This window comes from Vigna unguiculata, chromosome 11 (assembly GCF_037176805.1).
Source record: "Vigna unguiculata cultivar grain cowpea cultivar isolate G323 ecotype 2 chromosome 11, ASM3717680v1, whole genome shotgun sequence".
NCBI classification, from domain to species: domain Eukaryota; kingdom Viridiplantae; phylum Streptophyta; class Magnoliopsida; order Fabales; family Fabaceae; genus Vigna; species Vigna unguiculata.
The window spans coordinates 8831076-8842536 of NC_140802.1; the positions used below are offsets into that span (position 1 = coordinate 8831076).

Consider the following 11461-nt stretch of genomic DNA (forward strand, 5'->3'; position numbering starts at 1 on the left):
ATCCCTCGACAAGAATTTTCTAAGAAGCAATTGACAAGCTCCATCTAAGTAATGGAGTATCGTATAACCATTACAAATAGATATAATTTTGATCTCCAAAACGTCGGGATCATCAGAGTAGACTATAGGAGGAGTCTTGGAGGTCAAAGAAAAATGACACTCTAGTGTCCAAGTACAAAAGCAGGAGCAACTCAACATCCCAATACTCGTGCACAAGAAGAATTTAGTTAGTACAATAGAATCTCAACGTTTCGGTTACCGAGTTCAAGAGAAACTCGACTTTCCAGTGTCTGAGTACAAGAGTAAGTCGATGTTCCAATACCCAAGTACAAGAGTAACTCAGTTTTATAGTGCCTAAGTACAAGAGTAAACTCGACATTCCAATGTTCGAGTACAAGAGGGTCTCGACGTGACAATACTTGAGTATAAGAAGAAGAAGAACAACTTAAAATTCGAATATAAGAGTACAATTGAGCTCGACGAAGACATCCTTGAGTCGCCAGTCCTGTCAGGAAAATAATAGGCAAACAAAGTACAGCCTAATGAACTTGCATTTTGTGTCGTTTTTAACCGTCATTATTTACTAGAGTTACGATTTCTAGAAACACCATAAATTTTGCCGCCATAAAGTATAATATGACGGTTTATGGTGAACTGCCGCAACAACCGCCATTTTATACCATGTATATAGTGGTGGCCTAAAGAGGCAAATAACATCAGTTAAAATTGAAGTAATATATTTACTAGTAAACAAAATCAATGATAAAAACGACACTTAGACCTAAGATTATTATGACATTTTTAATTGTCACTATTATAATTAATTCTCAAATAAAATATATTATTATGAAGTGTCATAAATTTCTTATTTAAATATTTATTATTTTTTTCCAGCATTTATACTTTCATAATTAAATAAAAATTATTTTTGATGATAATGTAATACATAAAAAAAATTATAAAACTATAAAACAAAATTAATAAATTAAATTGTTTCATTCATTGTCAACATAACATAATTACACCAAAGTGCCAAAATACTAAAATATTCAAAGATCCACCAAAAAAAGAAGACAACATTAACAGTTCATAACACAATTATAAAAATTAAGTTGCTTTCCTAATTCTATGTTGTTTTGTTTCCACCACTTGATCCTAGTATATCTCGTGAAGATAGCACACTACTTGATCCTTGTATATATCTTGTACCTACAATGAAGAAAGAATAGATGTATATGAGTAGGTGAAGTTCAAATAAATTAAGGGATCCATACAATAAGTTTAAGAAATTTACTAAAGTAAATTACACCTCATTAACAGGTGGATGTGCCAAACCAACAACCATTGTAACAAGATCTTTTGGAACATTTTCTTTAAATACAATATAGGTAAGCAATGTTTGCATTTGGTTCTTCATATTTGCATGCTCATTTTCAATCTTCACAAACTTGTCTTCTTCATGTCGCGAAGTTGCACTAGATGAAGCAAAGTTGATTCCACTTATTCTTATAGTTAATTGTTGAAAAGCAAGAGTAGGAAAAACTCCATATGAAAGTCCTCTGACCTGTTAGTAGTCCACCTATAACATCAATCCACTAAACAAAAAAGTTACACAACATTACACAAAGTTTTACAATATTCTAGCACTAGTTTGCATACTCACTCAGAAGACAAATATCTTCTTAATATTATATAATTCCCTAGCTAGTTCAAAAACATATCCATTATTAGCCAAAGCAAAATAATAGCCCAAGCAAAACATATATTTCCAAACCAAAAACAAAACTACAATACCATGTACAATCAGTCATCTAAACTTATCCAAGTTCTAAAATCTATATTATGCAAGACCAAATTCTAAAATCTATATTCAATAACTCCATAACCCAACAATCCAAAATTGAACAACTTAATGAAATGAATAAAGCTACCCCAATCTCTGTACCCTCATCATTCACATAGGTGCCTTTTTTTTTCTTATGGGTTATCTTCCACATTTTGGCTCTCCCAATATTCTTACCAAGTTCTAGTTTCTATATATTTAAAGGAAAATAATTTAAGTCAAACATTAGTGAAAATTTTCCTCCTACTAGATAAAGACATAATACCACCAGTGTGAGGAATACTTTGCCTTTTCCTAATATCTCTATTTCAATCACACATATCCTAAAGAATGAAAAGAAATTCAGTTTTGTGGACATTTAAATTGAAGGTTATTGTAAATACACTAATTACAAATTTTGTACCATTGTTGAAGGCTTGAGGTGATAATCAACAAACAACCCATTGATCCATGATAACGCCATTTGGAACATTCTTGATGAAATCATTTTTGCTAAGAATGTGCTCATAAAGTTCATTCCATAACTTACATATGTACTCCCTCCATAGTTTTCCAATTCTAAATATAACATCTATTTTTTCCAAGTCATCATAAATCTTGAAACAAAATTGAGGCTTCAAATAATTCAAATGTTAATCCAAATCTATATTGAATAGGAAAACAACAATAAAGATGTTTAATTACTTTTAGTGCACTTTCCTACACTTTGATCTTGTAAGTAGTTGGCATAGATGACCACCTTTCAAAACTTATAGGTAACAACATATAATTTGTTATTAGCAGCCCACACACTCCTAGAAGTAAACCAAATTCTTCTCCAATTGGTTGATATTTATTTTCGTAGTTCACCACCGCACGTAATCCATTTGGCAAGTTGTGATCATCCTTAACCTTGACTTTAAGTTTTTTAATAACTCCATCTTCATCGACAAAAATTAAATACATTAATTGGAACTTATTGAATGAAAATAATAACACAGTATTATATTTACCTATAGCATCCACAAACCAATAGTGGTTTAATTGTCGTCCCTTTTTTGAGATTAATGTTACAGGTTCAACTTTAGAATTGGGTTGAGCAAATTGAGATGTCGGTTGAGTTGATTGAGAAGTTGGTTGTGAAGATTCAATAACTGGTTGTGAAGCTTTTGCAGACTCAAAAGTTGCTTGTGCAAGTTCAAAAGTTGCCTCTGCAGATTCAATTGTTTAATGTCAGGTTCATTTTTTGGCGGTCCTAGTTGAGTTTTTGCTTGTCTAGGTTCAGTATATGTATGTCCATATGTAACATGCGCATAATTTCCCAAAAATGCTTTGAACTACATGAAATATGTTCATTTTCAAGGGTTCTTGGAACTTTTGGATCTGACTTTAGCAAAATCCTAATCCTTTTTGGTCTAGGCATATCTACACAAAACAAAAATGAAACAATCAAAAAGTAAATCATTTATAAGGTAAACATGTATCAACAAATTTTCTACACTTTTTTGTTTGAAATAAGGAAGAAGTAAATAATTGATAAGCTTAGCATGGAACCAAGTTCTATAACCTAGAGTCATACCCAATAATTATTATTACTCTGACATTGAATCATTTTCATCAAGTTCACCATTACGATTGTCCTCATTTAATAAGTCACCATCTTCATCGTCCCTAAAAAATACTAGTTGTTCAGAGTTACTGAAAAATTGATTTAAGTATTGTTATGGACAGGCTTCAACTTCATATACATTAATATCTGATTCTCCTATATCATAAAAGTCTCTTGGTTTGACATGGATAGTGGTGGCTCAATCCCTATGAACCTCATTGTTCACATAATACACCATTTCATCTTGTGAAGCTTCAATGTATGGTTCATGCTCTTCTCAATCTCTAGTGTGAATTAATAGTGAAATATTTATACAAGTGAACCCCCATGGATCCTTTTTAAACCCTTTATCTTTTGCGGTCTCAACTCATTTATATTTCAACAAGGTAACCTTAAATTTCCTATAGTAATTGAACTCAATTATATCAACTTATTTTCCATAATATGCCAAATCTGCTTCTCCAAATTATTTTCCATGTTCCCGACTTTCATTTTAAATTAGAATCCATTTACATTAAAGGCAATAAATCTTCTAGCATGTGGTGTTGGACCTCGAGTTAAATACTTCAGATCACTTGACACTGAACTCGAAATGTCTAGGTTATCAATCTAAACAAATAATGATTTTAGATGAACATTTAAAGTGATAACTTTAATTTAGGATCTAACAACACATATTGTACATACCCTATGAGGAAACCAATTCATGAAATCCTTATTAACAATCTTTTATATCTCTCCATTGGGAATTCTTCGCCCTCTAGACCGCCTTTGCAAATGGTCTTTAAATTCCCTAATATAATACATCGACATATTACTAATAATACCATAAAAAGCACATTATAAATATAATTACATTTATTTGTTTGTGGTAATAGTCACTCAATATAAGGTTTCACTTAAGGACAATTAAATAACACATGTCGATGTGCTTAGGTTTTCTCCATGGTTGACATTTCAAAAGTTGAAGAGGCACTTTCTCCTCTACCAATTGGTGGAAATAGGGTATGCAATTCAAACAATTCTATATTACTATAATCATCAACATGCCAAGGTCTATTAATTCTCTTCTCTATCCCTTCAATATACTAAGAGCAAAAAGGTTAAAACCTCTTCAACTATGTATCCTTCCACAATAGAACCTTAGGTTTGTGATTTGTTTTGAACATAGAACTTTAAGTGTCCCAAATACCTATAAAATGTTAAAACAATTAGGACAAACAAACTTTACACTTAAACAAAAATTGAAAGGTGTGTCGTACACATTTAGCTTTCAATGGGATACATCAACCATAATGTACTGGACTTCCAAATATATTGTTTTAATGAACCATGATTCTAAAAAAGGTAAGAGGGAATATATTGTTTTAATGCGATACTCAAGTTTTTCAAGATTTAATGGCCTTAAACTTTTGCCACATAATTGTCGAAAAAAGGAACGTAATTCTACTATCACTACAGTGACATTGTTTGGTAAAATATTGCATATGACAATAGGTAGTAATTGCTCCATAAGAATATGACAATCATGAATTTTGAGTCCAACTATCTTTCCATTTTTCAAGTCAATACATCGTGAAATGTTACTTAAGTATCCATCTGACATTTTAACATTTTTGAATGTATGCAAAAATGTTTTCTTTTCCTTTTCTTTCAACAATGAAAATAAAGTTGGTCGAAATCTTCCTCTATTACTTGGCCAAAGTTCCATCCTTATACCCATTTCTTTGAGATCCTTTCGGGCTTTAAGATTATCTTTTTATTTTGTAGGATCATTAAGCAAAGTATACAATACATTGTCAAAAACATTCTTCTCAATATGCATGAAATCCAAACAATGGTGCAACAAATTAGTCTCCCAATAAGGAAGGTCAAAAAATATACTTCTCTTTCTCCATTGTTGTGTCCAACAACTTCAACATTATTTCCTTGATCTCTCTTACTTGTATTTGGAATTTCTAATGGCTTTCCAAATGTAACATCCAAACACTCAACTTGTTTAAATAAGTCTAGCATTGACAAAGGTATTGGTGCATTCCTTAGTTCGATTCTTCCATTAAAAAGAGATTGGTTGATTTTTAATCTATGATCTTTTTCTAAAAATCGACGGTGTTCTATAAAACAAAATTTTCTCATGTACAACCAACAACAGTCTGTATCAAAATTACAAGTAGAGCGAGCATTTCTAGTGTGTGTTCCATCTAGATAAATTTCCTAGCCCAGGGAAGTCATAATTGTCCACATCAAAGATGCTCGCAATGTAAACATTTCTTTTTTTTTTTTGAATAGCCAAATGTTTACACTCCATCAAACTATAACTCCTTCAATTTTGTGATCCATGGTTTTGAGTAAACATCAATATCATTTCTTGTTATTTGTTTACTAGGAATTATCATAGAGAAGGTAAAAGAGGCTTGCTTCATACACTCCAACAGAAGACGGTTGAATGAAATGAGCACCATTGGCCATATAATGTGATTAGTACTTATGTTTCCAAAAGTGTTGAAACCATCACTAGCTAAGCCTAGTCGTACATTTTGCAGGTCACCTACAAATTTAGGATGTAATAGATCAAATTTTTTCCAAGCCTCATAATCTCTAGGATGCCTTATCAATTTTCTTAGTTTTTTTCGATGCATGCCATGTCATAGAATCAACTGTCTTAAAAGACAAACAAACTTTGCAATCTCGACTTTAAGGGAAAGTAACACAATATCTTTGCATATTGCTTCTTACTTTTATCTTTCCATTTAGATATCTTGCACCGTTTACATTCTTCTAAGCCTTCATTTTCTTTACCCCCAATATAGCATGCTGTCTTTTGGGCAAGTTGATATTTTGACATAGTTAAGACCAAGTTTGCTAATTGAATTCTTCGCCTCATAAAATGAGTTAGGAAACTTAGCATGTTCAAATGCGTCCTTTAGCAACTCTAGAATCAATGTCATTGCTTTGTCACTCATTTTACACATGCATTTTATATGATACAACTTCAACATTCATGATAACTTTGAATACTTTGAAGAACCATCATATAATGTTTCGGTATTATCCTTCAACAATGCATCAAAATCTATATTCCCTTCATCACGCATAATATTAGCTTGCACACTATCATCTTCGGTAGCCCCGTCAAAGTAATTGGCATCATTCCCCACAAACCCCGAAGGCATCATTCAACATGTCTTCCATTAGATTTTGAGATTCTGAAAAATCTTCAACCACGTCTACACTTCTACCAACCATGGAATCACTTACTCTTGGTACTTCACCATGCATATACGATGTTTTGTAGTTTTTAGGGCAAGGTCTACATGTTAAGTGTTCTTGAACTACATCCCTAGTTTGCCATTTTTTAAAACCACACTTTGAACATGGACACTTAATAACACGGACAATTAATAACTTGACCATTACCATGTTCAAAAGGAAAATCCAAAAAAAAAAATATTCAGCCCATTTGAATATTCAATGGTGTTTCGTGGTTTAGAATTCCACGATTTATCTATTGGCATGACTACAAAACAAAGACCAAAGAAAACATTCATTATTTAGGAAATGGATCATACAAATAAGAGGAAAGGTGTTCTATCCTAAACAAAAAAATAAATGAAAGAGTTACCTAAAATAATTGGTTAACCAAAGTATTCATTCAAAGCAGTTATAAAATAAAGAACAAAGATGACATGATGAAGAATTGTGGGAACACAAACAAACACGATAACAATGACAGGAGCACAAGACCAAAGAGACGTGAATGGAAACCTAACATATACGCTAACAGAGACGTGAACAGAGAATGCTAATGCCAACGGAAAGCGCCATTAGAGATCAATTTTGTGAGTTGGGATTAAATGGAGAACTATACAAAGTTGGAGAGAACGCACAAAGTGAAGGTTTCAGCATTGGGAGTGAACGGACAAAGTTGAGAAAGTGTTTAAACTTAATGCTCTAGAAAAGTGTTTAGAGTGGGACAAGAAAAATTAGGAAAATCTGGGAAAGAACGAAAAAATTTTCACAAAGAAAAAGGAGGGGACTTGAAAAAAATTCTTCCTGTGAATCATGTAATAAAATGGGAAAAAAGTAATATTCTATATAAAGTGACATTTTAAAATGACACAATTTTAAATAATAGTATGATAATCCAAAAGATGGTGGTTACAAACACCATAATATACATGTATATTTTGACAATTATTAAACTGACATATTATACTACAAAAAAGAGACGATTTTAAATAAACCGCCATGTTAAATAGATAGCAACCCAGCGTTACAACAAAAGTAGTTGCTAAGTAGATAGCAACCCAACGTTACAATAGTCGGATTCAAGAAAGAACATTAAGAAGGAAGACTTAGTTTGGCAAAAGTCTGACGGCACTCCAGACTTTAAAGCAAAGGGAAAACTAGAAAAACTTAATGGAAAGTTAGTAATTGAGGTCACCTCTAGACCAACTTCAAGAAAAAAAAATAAGTAACCATGAAGGAAGAAAGCCAAAGAAAAAAATTAAGGACGAAAAAATTTACAAGAACGAAAAAGGTAGCAAGTGCAAGAGAGGTTTCCTTCCCTAGACTCCTCTTGCAGATGCACAAGGACAAGCATCCACAATCAGAAAGTTTGCCTAAGGCAACAACAAGTACAAAGTCAGCCTAAGATGGTAGCGTATGAGCCTACCTAAGTCGGTATCACAAGTTAAATCACGTTCAGGAAACACATACAAAGATGTATTAAAACCTACTTCGTGGACATGGAGTGCAACCTACTTAAAGATGTATTGTTGCTAAGTACAAGGATGTGTGTACTCTATTACCTTCGCTTTGGATTTTGTCCCTAAGTTGGGTTTTGTCAAGCAAGGCTTTAAGAGGCACACTTCATTTTCTAATAAAAATCCTCTTTTCCATTCATTTTTGCGTTCTTTTTTATCTAAGGTTAAAATACCTTTTTTGTCCCAATTTTCGTCAAGTTTTGTCAAATAAGTCCTAATTATAGTTTTGTGTTCAAATAGGTCCCAATTTTCGTCAATTTTGTTCAATTGGGTCTTTTTTTGCTAGCACCGTTTAAATCATTAACGGCCATCAATAGTGACTGCACGTGTCACTTCGTGGTTTTTTTAATATTTTTTTTTTAAATTTTTTTTAAATGTCCACGTGTCAACCCAACAACGTGCCACGTGTCAAAGTCAATGTTCTATATTCAATTTGGTCCCTATATTTGTTATTTTTTATTCAATTTAGTCTCAATTTTATTTAAAATTGATCAATTTTGTCTCTATTGAAGATGTGACCAAATTTAATTTTTATACCAAAGTTATAATGATGTGAATTTTAATATATTATATAAAAATATTTAATAAAAAATGTGAATTTTAATATAAAAATTAAATTTGGTTTCAATTTGGAGAAGGACCAAATTGGTTAATGTTAACAAAAATTAGGACTAAATTAAACAAAAATAACAAATATAGGGACCAAATTGAATATAGAACATTGACTTTGAAATATGGCACGCTGCTGAGTTGACACGTGGACAATTAAAAAATATTAAAAAAATTAAAAAAAATCAAAACAACCACGAAGTGACACATGGCAGTCATTGTTCATGGCTGTTAATGATTTAAACGATGTTAGCAAAAAAGGACTCAATGGAACAAAATTGACCAAAATTGGGACCTTTTTGAACACAACACCAAAATTAGGACTTATTTGACAATACTTGACAAAAATTGGGATCAAAAAGGTATTTTAACCTTTATCTAATGTTGATTAAAAAGCCCTCCAAAAGAGGCACCGAGTTACTTAAACTAGTAACATCAAATTAAAAGCCTTATAGGCGAGGCACCTAGTTATCTAAACTAGTAACATTAAAAACCCTCTAGGCGAGACACCGAGTTACTTAGACATTAACATAAGAAAAGCCTTCAAATGAGGCACTGAGTTATCTAGATGATAACATAAATGAAAAGTCATTTAAGCAAGGCTCCAAGTTAACTTAAAACCCTCTAGACGAGGCACTGAGTTACTTAGACAGTAACATTAACGAAAAGCCCACAAACGAGGCACTGAGTCACTTAGACAGTACCATAAGCAAAGCCCTCAAAAGAGGCATCGAGTTGTCTAGATGATAACATAAATGAAAGCCCTTAAACGAGGCACCAAGTTACCTAGATAGTAACATAGGCCATCCTGACGAGGCACCAAGTTAAATGAATTCTTCCAAGCGAGGCACCTAGTTACTTAGACAATTAACATCAACGAAAAGCCCTATGGGTGAGACACCAAGTTACTTAGATGGTAACATTAACGAAAAGCCCTCTTAAAGAGGCACCAAGTTAAATAAAGCCCTTCGAACGAGGAACCAAGTTAATTAGATAGTAAAATTAACGAAAAGCCCTCCAAGTGAGGCACCAAGTTACTTAAAGGTTAAAATCCTATTTTGGTCCTTTAAGTTTCATGAAAAATTCAATTAGATCCCTCCTAAAGAGGCACCAAGTTAAATAAAGCCCTCCAAACAAGGAACCAAGTTAATTAGATAGTAACATTAGTGAAAAGCCCTCTAGACGAGGAACTAAATTACTTAAAGGTTAAAATCCTATTTTGGTCCTTTATTTTTCTTGAAAAATTCAGTTAGATCTCTTATTTTTATTTGATTGAATTTAGTCCTCTAATTTTTTTAAATGATTCAATTAGGTCATTTTCATTAGATTGATGCTAAAATTTCTTTATAATTTATACATCAAATCATTTCACCTATAAAATAGAATTAATGTGAATATTCAGACTTTTTAGGTGAAGTGGTTTCATATATTAATTTTCATGAAAATCTAACATTTATCAACGAAAATGACTAAATTAAATCATTTTATAAAATTAGAGGACTAAATTAAACCAAATAAAAAATATGGGATGTAATTGAATTTTTTACAAAAACTAGAGGATTAAAAGACTATTTTAACCTTACTTAAACTAGTCACATTAAAACCCTCCAGGAAAGACACCAAGTCACTTAAACTAGTAACATTAAAAGCCCTCAAGGTGAGACACTAAGTTACTTGAACTAGTAACATCAAATTAAAAGCCCTTCAGACGAGGCACCAAGTTATTTAAACTAGTAAAATCAAAAGCCCTCAAGCAACGCACCAAGTTACTTAAACTAATAACACTAAAAGCCCTCTAGGCGAGGCACCAAGTTACTTAAACTAGTAACGTTAAAGTAAAAGCCCTTCTAGTGAGAGACAAAGTTACTTGAACAACGTAAGCCCATAAAGGTAACCCCCTGAGTTACCTATATGGTAACACACGTGAAGCATGCTCAAGCGGCACCTTGGCCTACCTAGGCGATAACATCAAATTAAGCCCGTGGAGTCATCACTTGAGCCTGCCTTAGTCGACAACACCCACAAAGTTTGCTCAAATAAGCAGCATCAGATCCTGCCTATGTCAATAATTCAAAGAGCTCAAGATATCATCCATCGTCAAAGATGACCACCCATAATCCTTCCAAATGGCCATTCCATCGGCGAAGTCAAAGCCACATATGGTTCAGCCAAACAGCCAATCCACCTGCAAGGTCAAAGACGACCACACATAGTCCGGCCAAACAGCTAATCCACATGTAAACATAAAGTCGATTACAACTCAGCTAAAGTGCCAATTACAATCGCAACAAGCATTCCAGTTACATTAATCAAACTTTTGAGCTTGGGGGGTTATTGTACATACCCAACTCAACAAATATGCTAAGTGATGCGGCCCAACAAGGCCCATTCAGCTTTATTGACCCAAAGTGGTTGAAAGATATTCTGATATATATTTGTTGGTGCAAATATTTATATATTAACAATAAATGTGATTAAATCTAGGTAGTTTTATTATGTCATGATATTCCTTAATACCGTGTATTTACATAATATTTGGTATATCATGTAATGTATCATATTATTGTTATTATTCCGCTAATTTAACATATTCAAACGGTAATTTTTTATATTTGTTTATATTATTTGATATTATTTTGATATTCTCTATTTTTA

The 11461-nt window shown here is 32.5% G+C and overlaps 2 pseudogenes; both read right to left on the reverse strand.

Annotated features, from left to right (window-relative positions):
- Nucleotides 1–1303: 1303 nt before the first annotated feature.
- On the reverse strand, nt 1304–3245 carry LOC146880964 (uncharacterized; annotated as a pseudogene).
- Nucleotides 3246–3414: 169 nt separating this feature from the next.
- LOC146880965 (uncharacterized) lies at nt 3415–5699 on the reverse strand (annotated as a pseudogene).
- Nucleotides 5700–11461: the final 5762 nt, after the last annotated feature.